We start from the raw sequence: 20,704 nt of genomic DNA on the forward strand, positions 1-20,704 counted from the left end.
TCTTTTTCAGTTTTCAATTGACACAACTTATTTGTTCAAAACTGTTTATATGATTCTTAGTATTTTTCCAACATATTTTCATTAACTTTATGAAATTTTGCACATTTATCTAATGTAGCTTAATTTCCAGTCAATTTGCATTATATGTCCGGTGTTTACAAATCTATAGCCAATACGACAATTATGGCATGATGAACAGGCATAAATACTCAAGTTGATTTGAACGGGGGGGGTGGTTGGAACATGGTTTTGTAAGTGACATTTTATTAATGCATACATTTATTTATAACTTGCTTCCCTATGTAACCTGGAACTGAAGAGTCTTAGATAATAAATATTCCAGATAAAAAGGAACTCTTGGACATTTGGTATTTAGCAGAAAAGGGATTGGAAGTATTTTTGAGAAAAAACTATACATATTATCCATTCTTTGATAGGGAAGTAGAAAAAAAGAAGAGGTTTAACTTTTCCCCCCTTCAATTTGCATAGGTAAATTTAGACTTGCTCTTTAATTTTGGAATGTTAGAATTTGGAGGCATGCAAGAAGTTTGAAAAAAGTATACTTGGGGTAAAAAAAAGAAAGTAGATATCATATCATACCATGGGGAGCTGTTGTGAATAAACCACCACCTAAATCTTTTGCCTTTATTAACTAACAAAGTATTGGGGTGTATTAATTTATTGGGACATTTGTCATGCTCTCTGTATGGATGAATGAAATTAATGTCATGGAGTTAATAAAATGAGCACAGGGTTTAAAACTTTTTTTCTGTTTTACAAGATTATGTTTGACAGACTTTCTAATAGTGTAGTTAGATATTTGTGTAATATTAATCACATCATATAGAGAAACAAAATAAGTAATGGACTTAATATTTTTCTTACATGTTTTATAGAAGTTTGTACCTATTGCCCTTCTTTATCCATTTCACCTTCCTCCCAATTCTCTCCCCAAGACAACCACATCTGTTCTCTATATCTATGAGTTCTTTTTTTTTTAAGAGATTCAGCATATAAGTGAGACCATATAATATTTATTTTTTTCTTTCTGACTTAACTTACTTAGCATTTAGCCCTCAAAGTTCATCCATATTATCACAAATGGCAAGATTTAGTTCTTTTTTATGGCTGAATAATATTTTAGTGTTGGTGTGCACAAATGTGTGTATATTTTCTTTATCCATTTAACCATGAATGGACATTTAGATTGTTCCCATGTCTTGGCCGGTTTAAATAATGCTGCAGTGAACATGGGGTGGATATACAATCATCCCTTAGTATACACATGGGATTGGTTCCAGGATACTTACTAGGATACCACAATCTGTGGATGTTCAAGTCCCTTATCTAAAATGGCATAGTATTTGTGTGTGACCTACATAAATATTCCCATATACATTAATCTAGAGGCCTGGTGCAGGAATTAGTCCTTAAGCCTGGCCAATGATCAGGGCCCATCAGAGCTGTCTCTCCATTCCTGATAGGGGCTGATTGGGGCCAGTTAGGGGGAGGGGCCATGTGAGGTTGGCTGTGGGAGCACACTGCCACTCAGGGGGAAGCTCCTGTGTTTGAGAATCTGCCCTTTGGTGGGCAGTGCGCATCATAGAGACCAGTTGTTAGTGAAGGAGCAAAGGATTTTCAGAATCCACCAGAGGCTTGCCCCCCAGTGACAGCAACCGGTACCCCACCTTGGTCTGGTGCCCCCACTCACCTGCTCCACCATCCCACTGTGGCCGATGCCCTCCATGGTCCATGTGTGCCCCCCAGGTGGTCAGCGCACGTATGTCATGGCAATCAGTTGTTTGGTGGTTCTGCCGTTCGGTCTATTTGCATATTATGGTTTTATATATGTAGATTAGCTTTCTTTTCGTTTTTGTCCGGTATACCTAGAATTGATTAAGTGCCCCAAGTCAGTATCTCAGAAATGATAATAGGGAATATGTCATTTAGTTATTTATGATAAAAACTAGAGGCCCATTGCACGAAATTCATGCATGGGGGCAGTGTCCCTCAGCTCAGCCTGCAACCTCCAATCTGGGACCCCTTGAGGGATGTCCGACTGCCTGTTTAGGTTCGGACATGGGATTGGGCCTAAATGGGCAGTCGAACATCCCTCTCACAATCCAGAACTGCTGGCTCCCAACTGCTTGCCTGCCTGCCTGCCTGCCTTCAAGATCAGACGCATGTTGGTCTTGACATTATCTGTCAATAACACAGGCTTCTTTCGGCTACAGAGCTACCTTGTATCAATAGTATATGTTTAGACATAGTCCCACCTCTCTGCTGTCAGGTGAATGTGAGTCCTGGTTGTAAGATGACAGAGAGCTGTCTGACCAACCGCTGATTCTCTAGGGGTGGGACTTCCTCCTCCCTGCTGTCAGATGGCGTCAGGCCACTGAGAGCTGTGTGACCAATGACTAATTCTGGCTGATTCTGTGGGGGTGGGACTTCCTCCTCCCTGCTGTGTTTGGGCCAGCACAAACTGGTACACAGCATCAAGTCCCCCTGCACCAGAAGATCTAGGGTCAACTCCCCGCCCACTTGTATGTCCCCTGGATGCAGCATCCACCCTCATGGAGGGGCTGACAGGCCCAGACATTTCCAGTGGCTGGGGAGCAGTGAGGCTGGATCCACTGCTGGAGTGGGCAGATTCTGTCTCTCTCCTTGGTCCCCGTGACCCCTGGCCAGGCCAATAGACCCAAAAAATCCAGCCTCCCTGCTCAGCCCCAGACACTCCAGAGGCAGCAGAGTAGCGAGGCGAGATCCACTACCAGAGTGGGCGGATCCCGCGCAGCCCCTGGCTGGCTCACAAACACTCCAGCAGTGGGGTTAAGGGGACTGGGTGCCACCATCTTGTGGCTATGTGGGCCACCATTTTGTCACAGAGTTAATTAGCATATTACTCTTTTATTAAATAGGATATAACTGCCTGTAATGACAAACATTGCTTGCCTTATTCTTACTTAAAGTAATCTTGGGAAAACGAATTATAATTGGGAAGTTGCTTGCTTGGTGAATCTGACACCATAGTAAGGACAATTAATGAAATCATGTTTAAAGATTATCACCTTGATAAGATTCTTTTCCTTCTTCATAATACAGTTGTTTTGTAGCTTCCTTTCACATTAATTTCTAGTCATGTGTTCATAGAAATTATGTCCCAATCACCTTGATTATGTAGTTATAGACCATGTATTATGTTGAGCTGTTTCTCTAGATGGTTAATACTAGTTTCATACTCAGAGGGTTATTTTATTTCAAGATTTCTGGATGGAATCATATTTATAATAATAAAAGCATAATATGCTAATTAGACTGGACAGCCGAATGACATTCTGGATGACCTTCTGGAAGAAGCTGGGGCTGCAAGAGACCAGGCAGCTCCATGGCTGCAAGGGCTGAGCTCCTTGCACAGATTTTGTGCATCGGGCCTCTAGTCAACACTAATAAAAGAGTAACATGCTAATTGACCATACCTTTGTGACACCCCAGCCAAGCAGGAATGAGTATTCAAATTAACCCAACAAAGACGGTAGATTGATTTGCATATACAGGTGTTGAGTGCCACCCCAGCTGCTCTGGGCCTCTGGGCAGCATGGGAAGGTGGAAAGGCAGCTCTGGGCCCAGAGTGAAGGTGGTGCCAGCAGCCAGGGGAAGGATGGCCTGCTCTTGCATGAATCTTCACGCATCAGGCCTTTAATATTTATAATAGCCATATATTTGAAATTATGCTTCTTAGACTTTTCTCCATTATATTAACAATATTAGGAGCAAGTGATGTTTTGATTCAAAAGGTGTATTAGGAAGCTTTTACTGAAAATTGTTTCTGGGTATGTCAAGATTTAGAAGACTATCTTGGCAATAATAGAAAATCTAATTTTCTATCCAGATCAGTCCTTATGGACCTATATAGAGAAAACATGTTAGTGTGATAAACATATAAAAGACATAAGGGAAGATAATAATTTGAAACAAAATATAAAAAAAAAAAAACAACTAGAAACTTTGGGTATGGAAAACTACAGTGTCAAAGAACACAACACATGGGATAAACAGCACAACAGATATAGCCAAGGATCAAAATAGTATAATAGGTAGGTTAGATTAAGGAAATCCCTAAGAAGGAGGAGAGGACACACACATTTACAAAATAAAAGTTATTTTGGAATATAGTAGTAAAACCCAGGAAATAGGAGCCTCAGAAAGGAAGAGAGAGAGAAATGGACAGCTGTGAAGGTGAGTGGGGGAGGGCGGAATAATTTAAGAAATAATGGAGGTAAACTACTTTTACAAAGATGAGAGATCTTAGATTGAAATGGCTCATAGAGTGCCAAAGAAAAAGGGGGGGGGGGGAGTTCTCTTTTGGACATGTTATAGGAAAATTTTAACATACCAAAAGCAGCCCTACCTGATTTGGCTTAGTAGATAGAGCTTCAGCCTGCGGACCTGGTTTGATTCTGGTCAAGGGCCCATCGTGCAGGAGTCAGCTAATCAGTGATTCTCCTCATCACTGATGTTCTATTTCTTTCTCCCCTCATTAAAAAAAAATTTTTTTTATTTTAATATTTTTTTATTAAATTATTATTTTTGTACATATACCAATGCCTCCCCTCCCGTATATACCCTCCCTCCCCAGAGTTTTATGTCCATTGGTTGTACTTATATGCATGTATACAAGTCCTTTGGTTGATCTCTTATCTCCCCCAGATCTCCCCAACCTCCCCGCTGTAATTTGACAGTCTGCTTGTTGCTTTATTGCTTCCCTCCTTTTTGAAATAAATAAAAATATTTTTTTTAAAAACACCAAAAACAAAGAAAGAATTCTAAAGTATGGACTATTAAAATGAAGTGCTTCTTGCGAAGAGATCTGAAAGGACTAAATAGAAGTGACTTCTAAGGAGCATATGAAAAGGCTATTCTTGTAGGGGTATTTATCATAAAAAATTAGAAATATTGGAAATGTAAAAATTACATTCATATTTTTCATGTAGCAACTCCTGGACTTGAATATCAAGTGATATTTAGGAAGCTTACTGAGGAATTTGGAAATATATCCGTTACATATTTTCTCATACACCAAACCCAGAACAACAAATTGTATATTTATTATGTATAAAATAATATATATATGACAAAGGACTGTCATTTTCTTACTATATGATTCTTGTTTTCATAGGGTTCAGATTATTGTTGGAAGAGTCAGAAATATAAATGAACAATTGCAGAATAAATTGTTAGATAAAATTATAGTGGCTGTCTTAAAATTATGGGTTTCAAAGTAGTTTTTTCTTGCCTTCATTTTCTAAAATTTAATGTCAGTACTTTTGTTTTTGTTAAATTATAGAAAACCTTTCATGAAGAATGGTAAATTGTTTTAATACCTCCCAAATTCAATAAGATTATGTTCTTCATTTTAATTGGCTTTTTTTTTTTTTTCCTATTAAGCCTTCCTTTTAATTTACTTAAATTAAAGAAACAAACAGAAAATCAACATATGATGCACTGCATGATGTTTCTCATCTGGGTTTATGATTGGTATTAATTTAGGTGTGTCTCATCTCTTCCTAGTTGAAGTGCTCTCCCTCATTAATCTAACCACTTATATTTTTATATTTCGTGTGACCTAAGTGTTTCTAGGTTTAAAAAATACATTAACACTATGTACCAATTCATATAATTGATTCATGATACTAGCCTCGACTGATATTTAAATTTCTGGACAATGTTGATACACATCTCTAGGAAACCCCTCTATTTTTTTGCCGTGATTGTTTGTTTGTTTGTTTTTAACTTCCTTCCACTTCTCCATCTGCAGTATATTAGATGTCTTTGTCTCTTATTCCCAGAAAAAACTTCATCTTTTTATTTCCCAATTTTGCAGCAGACTTAATTTGTATCCATTCTCTTTTCCTTCTCTCCAGTTCTGCTTGCAAAGACTAGTTCTTTTGTTCTGGATCTCATCCTCTTATGCCCGCCTCAAAGACCCTGTCATTGTAGTTTCTTCATTTGCTTTTTCACAACCACTTATCTTTATCTAAACATCCTCTACTGTCTGTCTCCTCTTGAAAAAATCCAAACCAAACTTTTAAAATTCCACATTTCTAATTGTTTGGCAACCTCTCAAACAGTTCTAGCCCACCCACTTAAGATCCTCTCTCTGTTTAGGACAGTATATCTCCATTTAACTTTACTCTGGGAACTTCTTGTGCTTCCTCTTGAGAGAATTTGTGTTTTAATCAATTCTGGAAACAGTTGTAGCCATTATGCTTTAAAATGTGCTTCTTCCTATTCTTTCTATTCTTTAGGAATTTTTGGTAGACATATTTGAACTTCCATTTTGTCCTTCGTGTTTCCTAATCACTCTTTTATCATTTTCATAACCTTTCTATGCTATATCTGGGTAATTTCTTTTGATCTTTTTTGTTTACTTTCATTTTTTAGCTCTATTATTGTTACCTGATTATTATTACTATTATTATTATTTACCTCATTATTCAGTAAATAATTTTATTGAACATTTCTTTTCAATTTGAGTTCTTTGTGAACCTTTTTAAAATTGACCTCGTCTAGTTTTGTTTTTCTTTCTTGTTTTTAAGAATGTGTATGTAGCTCTTTTCTTACACCTAAAATTTTTTTATTTTGAAATTATCTCAAACTTATAAAAAACTTGCTAGTATAGAGAACTTTATTTTCATAAACAATTTGAGAGTAAGTTGCAGATGTAGTACCCCATCTAGCTCTGAACACCTAAATATTTCTTACAAACAAGGATATTCTCCTACAAAGTCACTGTACAACTGTCAAGAACAGGAAATTAACAATGCCATATTACTACCATCCAGTCTTTAAATGCCATTTCTGTTTTACCAGTCATATCAACATTTTTGAATATTGTAGGCTAGTTATTTTGGATTTAGTTTATTTTATTATTTTTTTTATTAAGGTATTATATGTGTACATATCTTTCCATTGTCCCCCCACCCCCCACGCCCATACATGCCCTCCCTCCCTAGAGTTTTTCGTCCATTGGTTTTGCTTATATGCATGCATACAAGTCCTTCGGTTGATCTCTTATCTCCCCCATATCTCCCTATCTTTCCCGCTGTAATTTGACAGTCTGTTTGTTGCTTTACTGTCTCTGTATCTTTTGTTCATCAGTGTATAATGTTCCTTATTATCCATAAATGAGTGAGGTCATGTGGTGTTTCTCTTTCATTGACTGGCTTATTTCACTCAGCATGATGTTCTCCAATTCCATCCAGGTTGCTGCAAATGATAGGAATTCCTTCTTTTTATGGCAGCATAGTATTCCATTGTGTAGATGTACCATAGTTTTTTTTTTAGTTTTTTTTTTAGATAACACAAGACAGTCATTCTTTTTTTAAAAATTATTTATTTATTAAATTATTATCTGTGTACATATTTTAACATTGCCCCCCACTACATACCCTCCCTCCCCAGAGTTTTGTGTCCATTAGTTGTACTTATATGCATGTATACAAGTCCTTTGGTTGATCTCTTATCTCCCCCAAATCTCCCTACTCTCCCCTCTGTAATTTTACAGTCTGCTTGTTGCTTTACTGTCTTTATATCTATCTTTTGGTTTGTCAGTTTATAATGTTTTTTAATGTCCATAAATGAGTGAGGCCATGTGGTATTTCTTTTTTATTGACTGGCTTATTTCACTCAGCATGATATACTCTAGTTCTATCCAGGTTGCTGCAAATGATGAGAATTCCTTCTTTTTTATGGCAGCATAGTATTCCATTGTGTAGATGTACCATAGTTTTTTGATCCAATCATCTGCTGACGGGCACCTAGTCTGTTTCCAAATCGTAGCTATTGTAAATTGTGCTGCTATGAACATAGGGGTGCATATTTCCTTTCTGATTGGTGTTTCTAGTTTCTTAGGATATATTCCTAGGAGTGGGATTACTGGGTTGGATGGGAGTTCCATTTTCAGTTTTTTGAGGAAACTCCATATTGTTCTCCACAGTGGTTGCACCAGTCTGCATTCCCACCAGCAGTGCACGAGGGTTCCTTTTTCTCCACAACCTCACCAATACTTGTCCTTTGTTGATCAGTTGATGTTGGCCATTCTGACAGGTGTGAGATGGTACCTCATTGTTGTTCTGAGTTACATCTCTCAGATAATTAGTGACTTTGAGCATGTTTTCATGTGTCTCTTAGCCTTCCTTCTGTCTTCTTTTGAAAATATTCTATTTAGGTCCATTGCTTATTTTTTTTTAAAAATATATTTTATTGATTTTTTTTTTTAGAGAGGAAGGGAGAGAGATAGAGAGCTAGAAACATCGATGAGAGAGAAACATCAACCAGGTGCCTCTTTCACACCCCCTACCAGGAATGTGCCCGCAACCAATGTACATGCCCTTGACCGGAATCTAACCTGGGACCTTTCAGTCTGTAGACGGATGCTCTACCACTGAGCCAAATCGGTTTCAGCCCATTGGCCATTTTTTAATTGGATCATTCATCTTCCTTTTATTTAGTTGTATAAGCTGTTTGTGGATATTGGAGATTAAACCTTTATCAGTGATAACATTTGCAAATATGTTCTCCCACACCGTGGGCTTTCTTGTTGTTTTGTTGATGGTTTCTTTTGCTGTAAAAAAGCTTTTTATTTTGATGTAGTCCCATTTGTTTATTTTCTCTTTAGCTTCCATTGCCCTAGGGGCAGTATCAATGAAGAAGTTCTTTTGGCATATGTTAGAGATTTTGCTACCTGTGGATGCCTCTAGTATTTTTATGGTTTCCTGTCTTATGTTTAAGTCTTGTATCCATTTTGAGTTTATTTTTGTGTATGGTGTAAGTTGGTGATCTAGTTTCATTTTTTTGCAAGTGTCTGTCTAATTTTCCCAACACCATTTACTGAAGAGACTGTCTTGACTCCATTGTATGTTCATACCTCCTTTGTCAAATATTAATTGAGTATAGAGGTTTGGGTCGCTATCCAGATTCTCTATTCTATTCCATTAATCTATATGTCTGTTCTTGTGCCAATACCATGCTGTTTTGAGAACAGTGGCTTTGTAATACAGCTTGGATTTTGTTTATTTTTTATTGTTATATTCAGTAATTGTTTGAAACAGGATATCATAGAAGTGATCTATCATTGCATCTTTTCAAATGGCACATAATCAGAATTTTCCAATGAAAAAGGTTTTCTTTTTCTATTTAATAAATTAGTATTTTGTGGAATAAACTTTGAGACCATATAAAAGCCTACTCATAATTAAACTTTCATTTTCTATGAGTATGGATTTATGGAAGTACGGGTTATAATACATCAAATTGTTTACAGGTTAGCCCCTTTAAGTTGGCTTTATGTCCTTTGGATATGCCCTCATTATTCTTTGAACACTCTCTTACTTTTTGGCATTACAAGCATATCAGTTTTCTATTGCTGCCATAACAAATTATTACAAAATTAGCATTTTAAAACCATACAACTTTATTAGCACACCAGAAGTCCAGGTTGGGTTCGCTGGTTTCTCTGCTAGAGTCTCAAGGCTGAAATCAAGGTGGCCAGCTGGGCTCTAACTATGTGGACACTGGGAATGGTCACTTTAAAGCTCATTCAGGTTTTTTTCAGAATGCAGTATATTCATTGCAGTTATAAGACTGAGGTTATCATTTCCTTTCTGGCTGCCAGGTAAGGGCCTTCCTTAGCTCCTAGAGGCTTCTCCTCTGTCCTTGCACATGTGTCCATACATTTTAGAACTAGCAAAGGTGAGTTGAATTCTTTTTGCACTTAGAATTTCTCTAACGTCCCCTTCTGCTACATCTCTCACTGACTTTTTTTCCCTTCTGTTTTTAATGGCTCCTGTGATTGCACTGGGCCCACCCTTATAATCCAGAAGAATTAATCCATTTTAAGGTGTTCAACTAATCAGCACTTTAATTCAATCTACTAAACCCTCACAGGTGTACCTAGATTAGTGTTGAATAACCAGTGGATGGGTAGCTTGGGAGGATAGCTTTAGAATCTGCTTACCATACCAGCATCTTATGCTTTTTTTAATTTAGAGTAGTAGTTGTCTTTTCTCACCTATTTGATTCATCCTCTTAGATTCATAGTAATATAAAATTACTGTTTCTATTTGAAGTTGGTCATTTTTTTTTTAATGATTTATTTTAAAGAGAGGAAGGTAGAGGGATAGAGAGAAATATTATTGAGAGAGTAAGATCATCAATTGGCTGCCTCCTGCATACTCCCTACTGGGGATCAAGCCCACAACCCAGGTATGTGCCCCAACTAGGAAGCAAACCTCTTGTTCCTGGGTCAATGCTCAACCACTGGGCAACACTGGCTGGGCAAGATGGTCATTCTTAATGGTATGTCTGCCAACTAATGATCAGAGGGATTGTTTCCTTCCATGTTTTCTAATATTGGATTGTGATCTTATTTTATAGCCTGAATTGAGGAAACATTTCTTCAGAAGTTTTGTGTTTGTTTCTGCTTTGTACGTCAGTGACAACTACTACTTGACCCGTTTTTACCTTTGGAATTTACTGTATCAGGCATATTGTGTAAATTCAAGCCCCCAAACCTATTAGAAGATAAGACTATGGCCATAAATTCTTGGGACAGACTTTTCATTCTGTATTCAGAACTTAGATCAAATTGGACAAACTTCCTTATTTTTTCCCTATGATGTGATATTTGGGTTTTGTGGGCTTTTGGCAGGGTGGGGTAGTCTACATTTTCCCTAAAAGGGCATAAATGGGTTCTCATCCGTTTCAACTTTCCATCCTTTTGAGGTCCAAAGTCTCTTCTCTTTTTCCTTGTTGGCATTAAAGCCAAAGCTCCTAGGTTACTGATACAGGCTGGCTCCTCTAGGACCACCTGTTAAAGCTTTTTCCTCTTCTTTTTTTCATTTGCAACACAGAATTTATTGTGAAATTTTTTTTTCTTTCTTCATTTTATTTTATTGTTGATACTATTATAGATGTCCCCCATTTTCACCCCTAAGGGCTTCTCTTACTTTTTGTGGACTTAGCTATGTAGTCTTCAACCTAATTTTAATTAGGAAGAATCTTAGGCTGTTCAGTCTGCCTCCTTCCTTGCCAGAAACAGAAATTCTCTCATTGATTGATTTTTCAAACCACTTCATACTGGTTTCTAGAACTAGTATTCCACTCAAGTCAGGAATAGTTGTTACATTGTCAGGTCCAGTGGGTATTTTTCAGTTTTCATCTTAGATGACTTCTTAGTATATTTTTTTGTTGAGATTTCCTCTTATTATAACCACCTTTTCTCCTCTCCTGCCTTCCCCCTCACTTTCTCAACATAGTTTATTTTACCCTCTCTCAGTAATGAACGTGTTAATCATATAGAGACGTATTCCATAATGTAGAAAGGAAAAGCCAAGATACAGAATATCCTAAGTGTTTATTCATTAGTTACCAAAGGGAAGGGACATTAAGGCAACATTACCAATGGATGCTTTCTATTATTGTGCATATTATCTTATTTCTTTTTTTTTTTTAAATATATTTTATTGATTTTGTACAGAGAGGAAGGGAGAGAGATAGAGAGTTAGAAACATCGATGAGAGAGAGTCATCCATCAGCTGCCTCTTGCACACCCCCTACTGGGGATATGCCCGCAACCAAGGTACATGCCCTTGACTGGAATCGAACCTGTGACCCTTCAGTCCCCAAGCCACCGCTCTATCCATTGAGCCAAACCGGTCTTGGCTATTTATTTCTTTTAACATTAATAGATATTGTTTCTTCTATAATAATATAGCTGCTTTACTAGCATAACCTTTCACCAGCCATATGAAATCATTGGTACCATCCTCATTTTATATAGATGAGGTTTATTGGGTTCATAGAGGTGGTTATTTGCTTAAGGGAGCAGGATTTGGACTTTTAACTACTTCACACGTATTAGTCACCAGAAAAGAATATCCAGTCTCTTGGGATGTGGGCTAGAGATAACTCATGAGGTTTAATCATTTGCTTGGTTAAATAATCATCAAGACTATCCCCATTCATTTACTCTTCTTTGTTGAATAAGCATCTTGATGTGGTACTGATTTGGCCTCCAAGGCAGTTTGAAACTGGGAATCAGAAACTGTGGTTGGTGAACAGTAATATTTCTGTCACTGGGAAGGTATACTTATGTCTTATATATTGATTTTATGTAATTTGCAGTGGGCATACTGAAAAAAGCCTAGATCTAAACAATGTTCTCTTGGCTCTGCCCACACTGTACTGTTCATCCTGAGATACCATCTGTTTTGATATTTCCAGGTCCAATTCATCATTATGTGATACAACTGATGAGTGCTCCCTCTTATTTCAGACCCTTTTCTTCAGTAATGCTGCGTGCATGATTTTCTTTCTACCCTTCAGATCTCAATTTTCTTTACAAATTTCTCTTTGAACTAATAATTCTCACAATGTTGGAAGTCTTCAAAAAGACTTAGTCCTAAACAGCTTTTTTCTCTTTTACAAAAAAATCCATTCTTCCTGCTCACTTTTCACTGTCTCAGTAAATGGCACTCACTTATAATCACCAGCCAAAAACCTGGGATTCATTTATAATATTGTTCTTTACCAAATATATCTTACCATTCCAACTTCTAGATGCCCTTTCTCCTTGTTCAGTACCACTACCACTATAGTCCAGGTAGGGGTGTCGAACTCAATCAGAGAAGGGGCCAAAATCTAAAATCCAGCCTAAATCGCGGGCCGAATGGTTTACTGAACAGTCATAAACTGTCATTGTGATGGAAATGCAGCAGAGTGCAGTGATGACAGCGCGGTGCGGGCCACATTGCAAGGCCTGGCGGGACGGATTTGGCCCTCGGGCCTTGTGTTTGACACATGTGGTCCAGAGTTACATAATCTTACATCTAGATTGTGGAATCACCACCTAAATGATCTTTCTGTTTTCACTCTTCCCTCTTTCAGTTCATTTGTTACATAACAGAGGGATGATCATTTAAAAACGAAGTCATATTTTTTGCTCTTTGCATCTTTCTATACTTTTCAACATAAATTGTAAACACCTTTACATGGCTTACAAGGTCCTGTGAGATCTGCTCCTTCTCTCTCTCCAGCATTGTCTTCTATCACTCTTTCCATTGTGCATTAGCCACATTACCTTTTTTTTTTTTCCTTGCCCTTTGAACAAGCTTTTCTACTTAACTCTTTGTGCAGTTAACATCTACCAACCTAACTTTTAAGTCATTGCTTTAGTGTCATTTCTTTAGACAGGTCTTTCCTGCTTTCTAATTTTTATTCTTATTGTTCTCTTTTCTCTTCCTTCATAGGATTTGTCACAATTTATAGTTGTGTTTGTTTTAATGTTTACCTCCTTATTAAGTGGTAAACCCTTATAGACCAGAGATCTTGTTTATCTTATTAACTACTTTATTCCGTGCCCTTAGCACAGTGCCTGATTCCTAATAAAGAAGCAATAAATATTTGTTTGATGGCTGGATGGATTAATGATTGAGTGAATCAGTGTGTTACTGCCATACTGTGTCATTCTGCATCTTAGTGTATACTCTCTATCCTGAATAGATGAATTTCAGGGTTTCCTAGAGCTATGTATTACAGGACTCAGCTCTGTTTAATTTGATTGTCACCTTTATTTGGATTGAAATAGCAAATGACTTCTACAAGACCAGTGCTCTAACCCCTGAGCTATGGAGCCTTACCCAGCAAATGACTTCTAAAAAGACGAAAACAGTGACGTTAAATAGAAAGCAGATATAGAAAAAAATCTAAGATAGATTCTTTGCCTTGTTTAAAAAAAAAAAAAAATCTAGAGATCTTAGTAAACTGCTCATGCTGTACGAATTATAATATTGAAGTGTCAGTGATTCTCATTTTTAAAAAACAATTTAGAATTTTATGGTTTCCTGCCTTGATAGGAAAGGAAATTTTGATTTATTCTATTTTATAGCAGTAACCTGAGTACCAGATACAGTTTCAAAGTAATCAAAGTGTAGAAGGGACATTAGAGGGCTTGACAATTGTAATACTGTACTTTACTGACTTAAAGAAAATTTTTTAATTAGAGCATTAACTCTAAAATAGCTGTTGCTGCCATTTATGGAAACTTATTGTGTATTAGGAATTGCTGCAACCATTACAAGGATATTCTCAAATAACAGCCTTTACAAAGGTAGCTATTATCTTGGTTTTATAGAAGAAAACAATTTCGGTGGTGCTACCTCCAACTGTCTTTTAGTTATAAATGTTGGAGATTCAATGTATAGTATAGTATGATTTTCACCATTTAAAAAAAACACATAGATAATTAGCATTCTATCTTTCAAAGTACTTTTATTTATTTATTTCCCATTTATTTATTTATTTGTTATCTGTGTACATATCTTACCATTGCCCCCCCTTCCATGCATGCCCTCCCTCCCCAGAGTTTTATGGTCATTGGTTGTACTTATATGCATGCATACAAGTCCTTCAGTTAATCTCTTATCTCCCCCAGATCTCCCTACCCTCCCCACTGTAATTTGACAGTCTGCTTGTTGCTTTACTGTCTATATCTTTCTTTTGGTTCATCAGTGTATAATGTTCCTTATTATCCATAAATGAGTGAGGTCATGTGGTGTTTCTCTTTCATTGACTGGCTTATTTCACTCAGCATGATGTTCTCCAATTCCATCCAGGTTGCTGCAAATGATAGGAATTCCTTCTTTTTATGGCAGCATAGTATTCCATTGTGTAGATGTACCATAGTTTTTTGATCCATTCATCTGCTGATGGGCACCTAGTCTGTTTCCAAATCGTAGCAATTGTAAATTGTGATGCTATGAACATAGGAGTGCATATTTCCTTTCTGATTGGTGTTTCTGGTTTCTTGGGATATATTCCTGGGAGTGGGATTACTGGGTCGAATGGGATTTCCATTTTCAGTTTTTTGAGGAAGCTTCATACTGTTCTCCACAGTGGTTGCACCAGTCTGCATTCCCACCAGCAGTGCACGAGGGTTCCTTTTTCTCCGCAACCTCGCCAACACTTGTCCTTTGTTGATTTGTTGATGTTGGCCATTCTGACAGATGTGAGATGGTACCGTATTGTTGTTTTGATTTGCATCTCTCAGATAATTAGTGAATTTTAAAGAGCAGAGTTCATAAATACTTCTCCCTGGGACTTTTACACCTCAGTTTCTTTCTCTAAATTTAAATAATTTTTCATGGCATATGTCCTTCTCATTGTACCTAGCATTTCTCTCCCATATCATTACTTATTATTAGCTATGTTATGAGATTGTAAGTTATTTAAAGGTAAGATTTCCTTTTGTTCTTTGTGATCCTCAGTGCCTTTTTAATAAGAACTTCAATAAATATTTTGGTAAACGAACTAAAAGTATTTTAGTAAAAAACTAAAAATATTTTTACTCAATTGTGTGCCTGTCCTTTGGAATATAAGATTTATAGATATTTGCTTCATTTACATGCTATTTCTTTTCTGTTATTTTTAAAATATATATATTTTTATTGATTTCAGAGAAAAAAGGAGAGGGAGAGAGAGAAACATCAATGATGAGAGAGAATCATTGATCAGCTTCCTCCTGTATGCGTCACTCTGGGAATCGAGCCCACAACCTGGGAATGTGTCCTAACTAGGAATCGAACCGCAACCTCCTGGTTCATAGGTCGATGCTCAACCACTGAGCCACACCAGGAGGGCGCTTTCCTGTTCTTCACAGCCAATACTATAAGAGTTATCTTGCTAAGATTTATTGTCACATTTAATGACTCCTTTTTCTGGCCTTCCCTTAAATGACCAATAGGATCATTTGGTCTTTCATTTGAAATTCTCTAAGTGGTTAGTAAGCTTTTCTCTTCATGTTTTAATTTTGTTCTGTGTTGTCTTTTATTTGTATGTATGTATATGTATATGTATTTATTTATGTCAACACTTTAAATTGTAATATTCCCTAGATTTCTGTCTTTTGTCCTTTTATCTTGATCATGCTAAAAACTTTCCCTGGGTGGTCTCATTTTTCTATTCATTGGCTTTGAAATACTTTCATATCAGGAGTTGTAAATCAAATACTTATTGGGCCCAGATAGGTAAGTAACATAAATGAATGAAGAAGAGGTGAAGAATAAGGAATGATGGGACACTGATGGATAAAGGAATCAGTAATGGCTCTGGTCAGTGTTTTCAGTGGTTAGAGCATCATTTCAGGTACTGAATGGTCATGGGTTCGATTTTCTATCAGGCATGTCCCCGGGGTGCAGGTTTGATCCCTGGCGCTTGTCATGGGTTGGGCTTGTGCAATAGATAACTAATCAAAGTGTCTCTCTCATATTGATGTTTCTCTCTATCCCACTCCCTCTCTCTCTGCCTTCCTCCCTCTCTTCCACACTCTATCTGAAAATCAATTGAAAAAAATATCCCTGGGTGAGGATAAAAGGAAAAAAAAAGAATCTATAATGAATAAAGAAGAGGTGAAGATTTAGGAATGACGCGCTTGGGTGGATTAAATAATCCTTGTCTTTCCAAAGTTTTAGCAGATAGTTATTATTTCAATATATAGTATTTCAATATATAGTGTTGATAGAGTTTCAGTTTTTCAGGAGAAATTAGAAATCTTTAGTTCTTAATGTGAAATTTCCATGTTTCCAAATATGAACTAGTTAAAATTGTCAACACTGTGCACAGAAGTAGAAAACTTAATATTGAGTTTTCATGTTTACTTTTTGTAACTTTATTATGCTTCTAACTCCTAGATTTGTATCTCCAGACCTGATTTTTCTGCCAAGTTTTAGGCTCAACTTCTAGATTATCCAAGAGTTCTGTGTTCACAAACACCTCAAAGACCACAGTGATCAATCTGAATCTTTAACTTGTACTAGTAACTGGTTTCAGTTAATAGAATTAGACAGCTGTGAGTTTGGATATGGAGTCCACCACTTAGTAGGTCATTAAGCAAGTTACTTTATTTCTTTTTTTAATAGTTTAATGTATTTAATATCAAACTTACAGTAACAGCACAGAAGTCAGGCAACATTAAAAACATGTATTTGTATGTAGGACAACACAGAAAATATAGTGAGTGGATGGCATCTACTGGATGAAAAAAAGACAAACATCAGCCTTGACCAGGTGGCTCAGATTGGAGCATTGTTCATATACTAAAAGGTTGTGGGTTTGATCCCTGGTCAGGATGCAAAAGGGAGGCAACCTATCAATGTTTCTCTCTCACACCAATTCCTCTCACTAAAAATCAACAAAAACATATCTTTTGGTGAAGATATTTTTTTTTAATGCTAAAAACACCATTTAGTTGCCATCAATAAGAAATGTACTTTCTTTTTTTTATTGTTGCTGTTTTGTGTGTATGTGTATTTTATCAAATGCTGCCATTGTCCAGGAAATTTTAACAGGTTTATTTATGATTAGTGGCCTGGTGCATGAATTCGTGCACGTTGAAAGGAAATTAATTAGAAGAAATACTTTAATATCGCTATTTGCCCTTTCTCTATAATAGAACTGCCATCCAAATTCATGATTGACAGTGACAGATTGAAACACACATGTGCAACTGGTGCCAGTGATAGCTTTATATGTATAGGGCATGCGCGAATCAACTTAGCCTTTTGTAGATACAAGAGGCCCAGTGCATGAAAATTCATGCACTGGAAAGGGTTCCCTCAGCCCACCTGCTCCCTGCCACAGTCCAAGAACCCTCAGGGGTGGGAGGTGATTTGACAATCAGGAGAAGGTGATGCCGCATCACACCTCTGCTGCTGCCACTGCCGGCAGCGCAAGCCTCATTGGGCAGCTTGGCAGCCACCATCCGAGGCGTCCCTGCACCTCAGGCCATCTATGGGAGGCTGGGCAGCCACCATCTGAGGCTTTCCTGCATCTTGGGCCAGCCCTGGGCATCTAGGGGGCTGAGGGGCCTGGGGAACTCTGGAGGCAGGGGCGTGGAGCAGTCAGGCACCTGCCACCCCAGCAGGGCTGAGGGAACTGGGAGTCACCAACTTGTGGCTGTGGGCTCTGCCATCTTTGAGGGCAGGGCAGTCAATTGCATAGTCCCTCCTTATTGGCTGTGGGTGTCATCATCTTTGAGGGCGGAGCAGTCAGTTAGCATATTCCCTCTTTATTGGCTGTGGGTGCCATCATCTTTGAGGGTGGGGCAGCAATTAGCATATTCCCTCCTTATTGGCTGTGGGCATCACCATCTTTTGTGACAACATGAGGGTCAATTAGCATATTCCCTCTTTGTTAGATAGGAGAGAATAAGCTTGCTTAATTAGACCTGCTTTCTGATGTAGCTAAACTTTTTCCATCCCAGTGAAGCATCCCAACTTCTCTTTCAGGTAATTATCAGTAACCCAGCAGTAAATATCAACACCAAGCAGAATATTATTGTAGATCACACAGGGAGAACAAAGGTTACAATATTTAACTGTAGCTGTGTTTGACTATATTCTGTGCAGTGAGAAAACCTGAAGTCATTTTCAAGGTCCACCATTTCTTCTTTTCAGTCGGGTCAAGTTTCTAAGCTTTCTAAATCTCAGTTTTCTGGCTAATGAAAAGAAAATAGGATTCCACTGAGTCTTCTATCTACCTACTCCAGGACTTCTGTGAGGATCAAATGAGATGAGGCACAGTAAAACACTTCACAGACTTTGGTTAAAGTGTGAAATGTTTCACCTGGGTGTTCCTGTGCTGAAAAACTGCCAGGAGAGGAAGCCAGGCGTTGCCATGTGACATCCTTACCCAGGACCCACAGCGACTGTTTCCTGGCTGGACTGGCTGGGCTGTGCACCTTGGGGTCTGAGAAGCATCAGCTGTGATTTGGTGGGCTGTCAATCTGGTGTGGGTGCTAGGGCCATGGTGCCATTTCTCTGCATGTCACAGCAGCTCTTGTGTTGAGTGTCTGCCCTCTGGTGGTTAGTGTGTGTCATAGCAACTGGTCAGACACTTAGCATATTAGCCTTCATATATATTCTAAAGTTGAACTGCTGAAATTTGTTCACTGAAACATTTTGACTTGCATTAATGCTTTATAAGTGACCACATTTATGTTTTTAAAATTCACACAAATGAAAATGAAAAAACTGCCAATACCTGATTTCTAGCCTCCATTTTCCACTGCAATCATATACTTAGCTACCTTTTGATCCTATGGGGGAAAAATACCTAACATTTATAACTACCAATAATAGGAAGAAGAAGAAAATTTTTAATTATTATTTTTTTAATCCTCACCCAAAGATATATTACCATTGATTTTTAGAGTGGAAGGGGGAAGGATACAGAGAGAGAGAGAGAGACAGACAGACAGAGAGAGACAGACAGAGAGAGAGAGAGAGAGAGAGAGAGAGAGAGAGAGAGAGAGAGAGAGAGAGAGATATTAGTTGCCTCCCACATGCGCCCTGACCAAATCCGGGACCCTTCAGTCTGCAGGCTGATGCTCTCTCTATCCACTGAGTGAAACCAATAAGGATGATTTTTTTTTTTTTTTAAAGAATTAAATGCTTCCCATCATAGTGGATTCTTAAGCTCATTCTCTACATATGTGGAATGCTAGTTGGATGTCTTTTGGCATAATTGTTGTATTCAAAAAGGCCAACTAGACAGGCTTTACTTACCTCCTACAAAGCACCAGTAGCTGCACCTAGAAGCACAGATCTGTTTTGAAATCTTGAGCAATTTCTTGCACCAGATGCTGGGAGGGAAGTTTGCAAATCAGAAATTCAATGGACTTCTGATAACATTTAATTTCACGGAGTGCCACTGTACCAGGCCTGTAACATGAGGTTTCTTTACCCCTCCAATAGGGCGCACCTTGGGAGCAGCTTTTGTAGTCAGTTGCTTCCTTGTGTTTTACCACTGGTCAGTTTGCAGACAATTTGCTTTGTATTAGCCATGGTATAGAGACTTTCTCCTTCAGCTGCAGCTCAAACATCACAAGTTATTTCTTTACTGTTTGCTCATATGTAAAATGGAAGTGATATTTACCTCATTGGGCTATTATCTTAGTGACCTGCCTACATATAGTAACCAAATGCTGGATATTCTCAATTGTTGCTCCTGCTTCAACTGCTAGTATAACCACTCTCATGCCTACTTTACTGGTGCTTCAGAGTCATTCCTGAGTCTTTCCTTTTTCTTCTTCTTCAGGTCTAATTAGTTACCAGTCCTCTGAATCTTGCCTTTGTAATATCTCATTAGTGCTGTTACCTTAGTTTAGTTCCTATTTTTTGCTCATCAGTATTATTGTAGCAATCCTTAATAGCTTTCTCGGTGTTTATTTAAATATCATTCCCAGTCTATTCGTTGTGTGTGCCAGTGATTGATGTTTTCCTTATACAGCAATTTGATCACATCAAGCTTCTGTTTACAATCTTCAGTAGTTTCCTATTGTCTCTAAAATTTTAACTTTTTACATTTTAATTTGTAATGTTCTTCTTAATCTGTTTCCTGCTTTTTTCTCCTCATTTCTTGCTTCGCCTATATAGATGGTCCTTATAAGTTGCTAGAATTTACCCTGCTCTCTGAAGTGTGTTTCTTCTTCACACCATCCTCTGCCTCTGTTCTATATATAGCTCCTTTGGAAATTAGCTTTTTCCAGTGAGTTCTTTTGACCTCCCACCTCCACCCCACCCTCTCTGTCCTAAGTCTGGGTTAGATTCCTCTTTTATATGCACTCATAGCCCCCTGAGGGTGTTCCTAT

The 20,704-nt window shown here is 37.8% G+C and overlaps 1 protein-coding gene across 14 annotated transcripts in view; it reads left to right on the forward strand.

Annotated features, from left to right (window-relative positions):
* The window catches only part of MLLT10 (MLLT10 histone lysine methyltransferase DOT1L cofactor), a 227,516-nt gene that overhangs the window by 163,203 nt on the left and 43,609 nt on the right, over nucleotides 1–20,704 (forward strand). The gene's annotated exons all lie outside the window — the stretch shown is intronic.

This window comes from Pipistrellus kuhlii, unplaced genomic scaffold (genome assembly GCF_014108245.1).
Source record: "Pipistrellus kuhlii isolate mPipKuh1 unplaced genomic scaffold, mPipKuh1.p scaffold_m20_p_1, whole genome shotgun sequence".
NCBI classification, from domain to species: Eukaryota; Metazoa; Chordata; class Mammalia; order Chiroptera; family Vespertilionidae; genus Pipistrellus; species Pipistrellus kuhlii.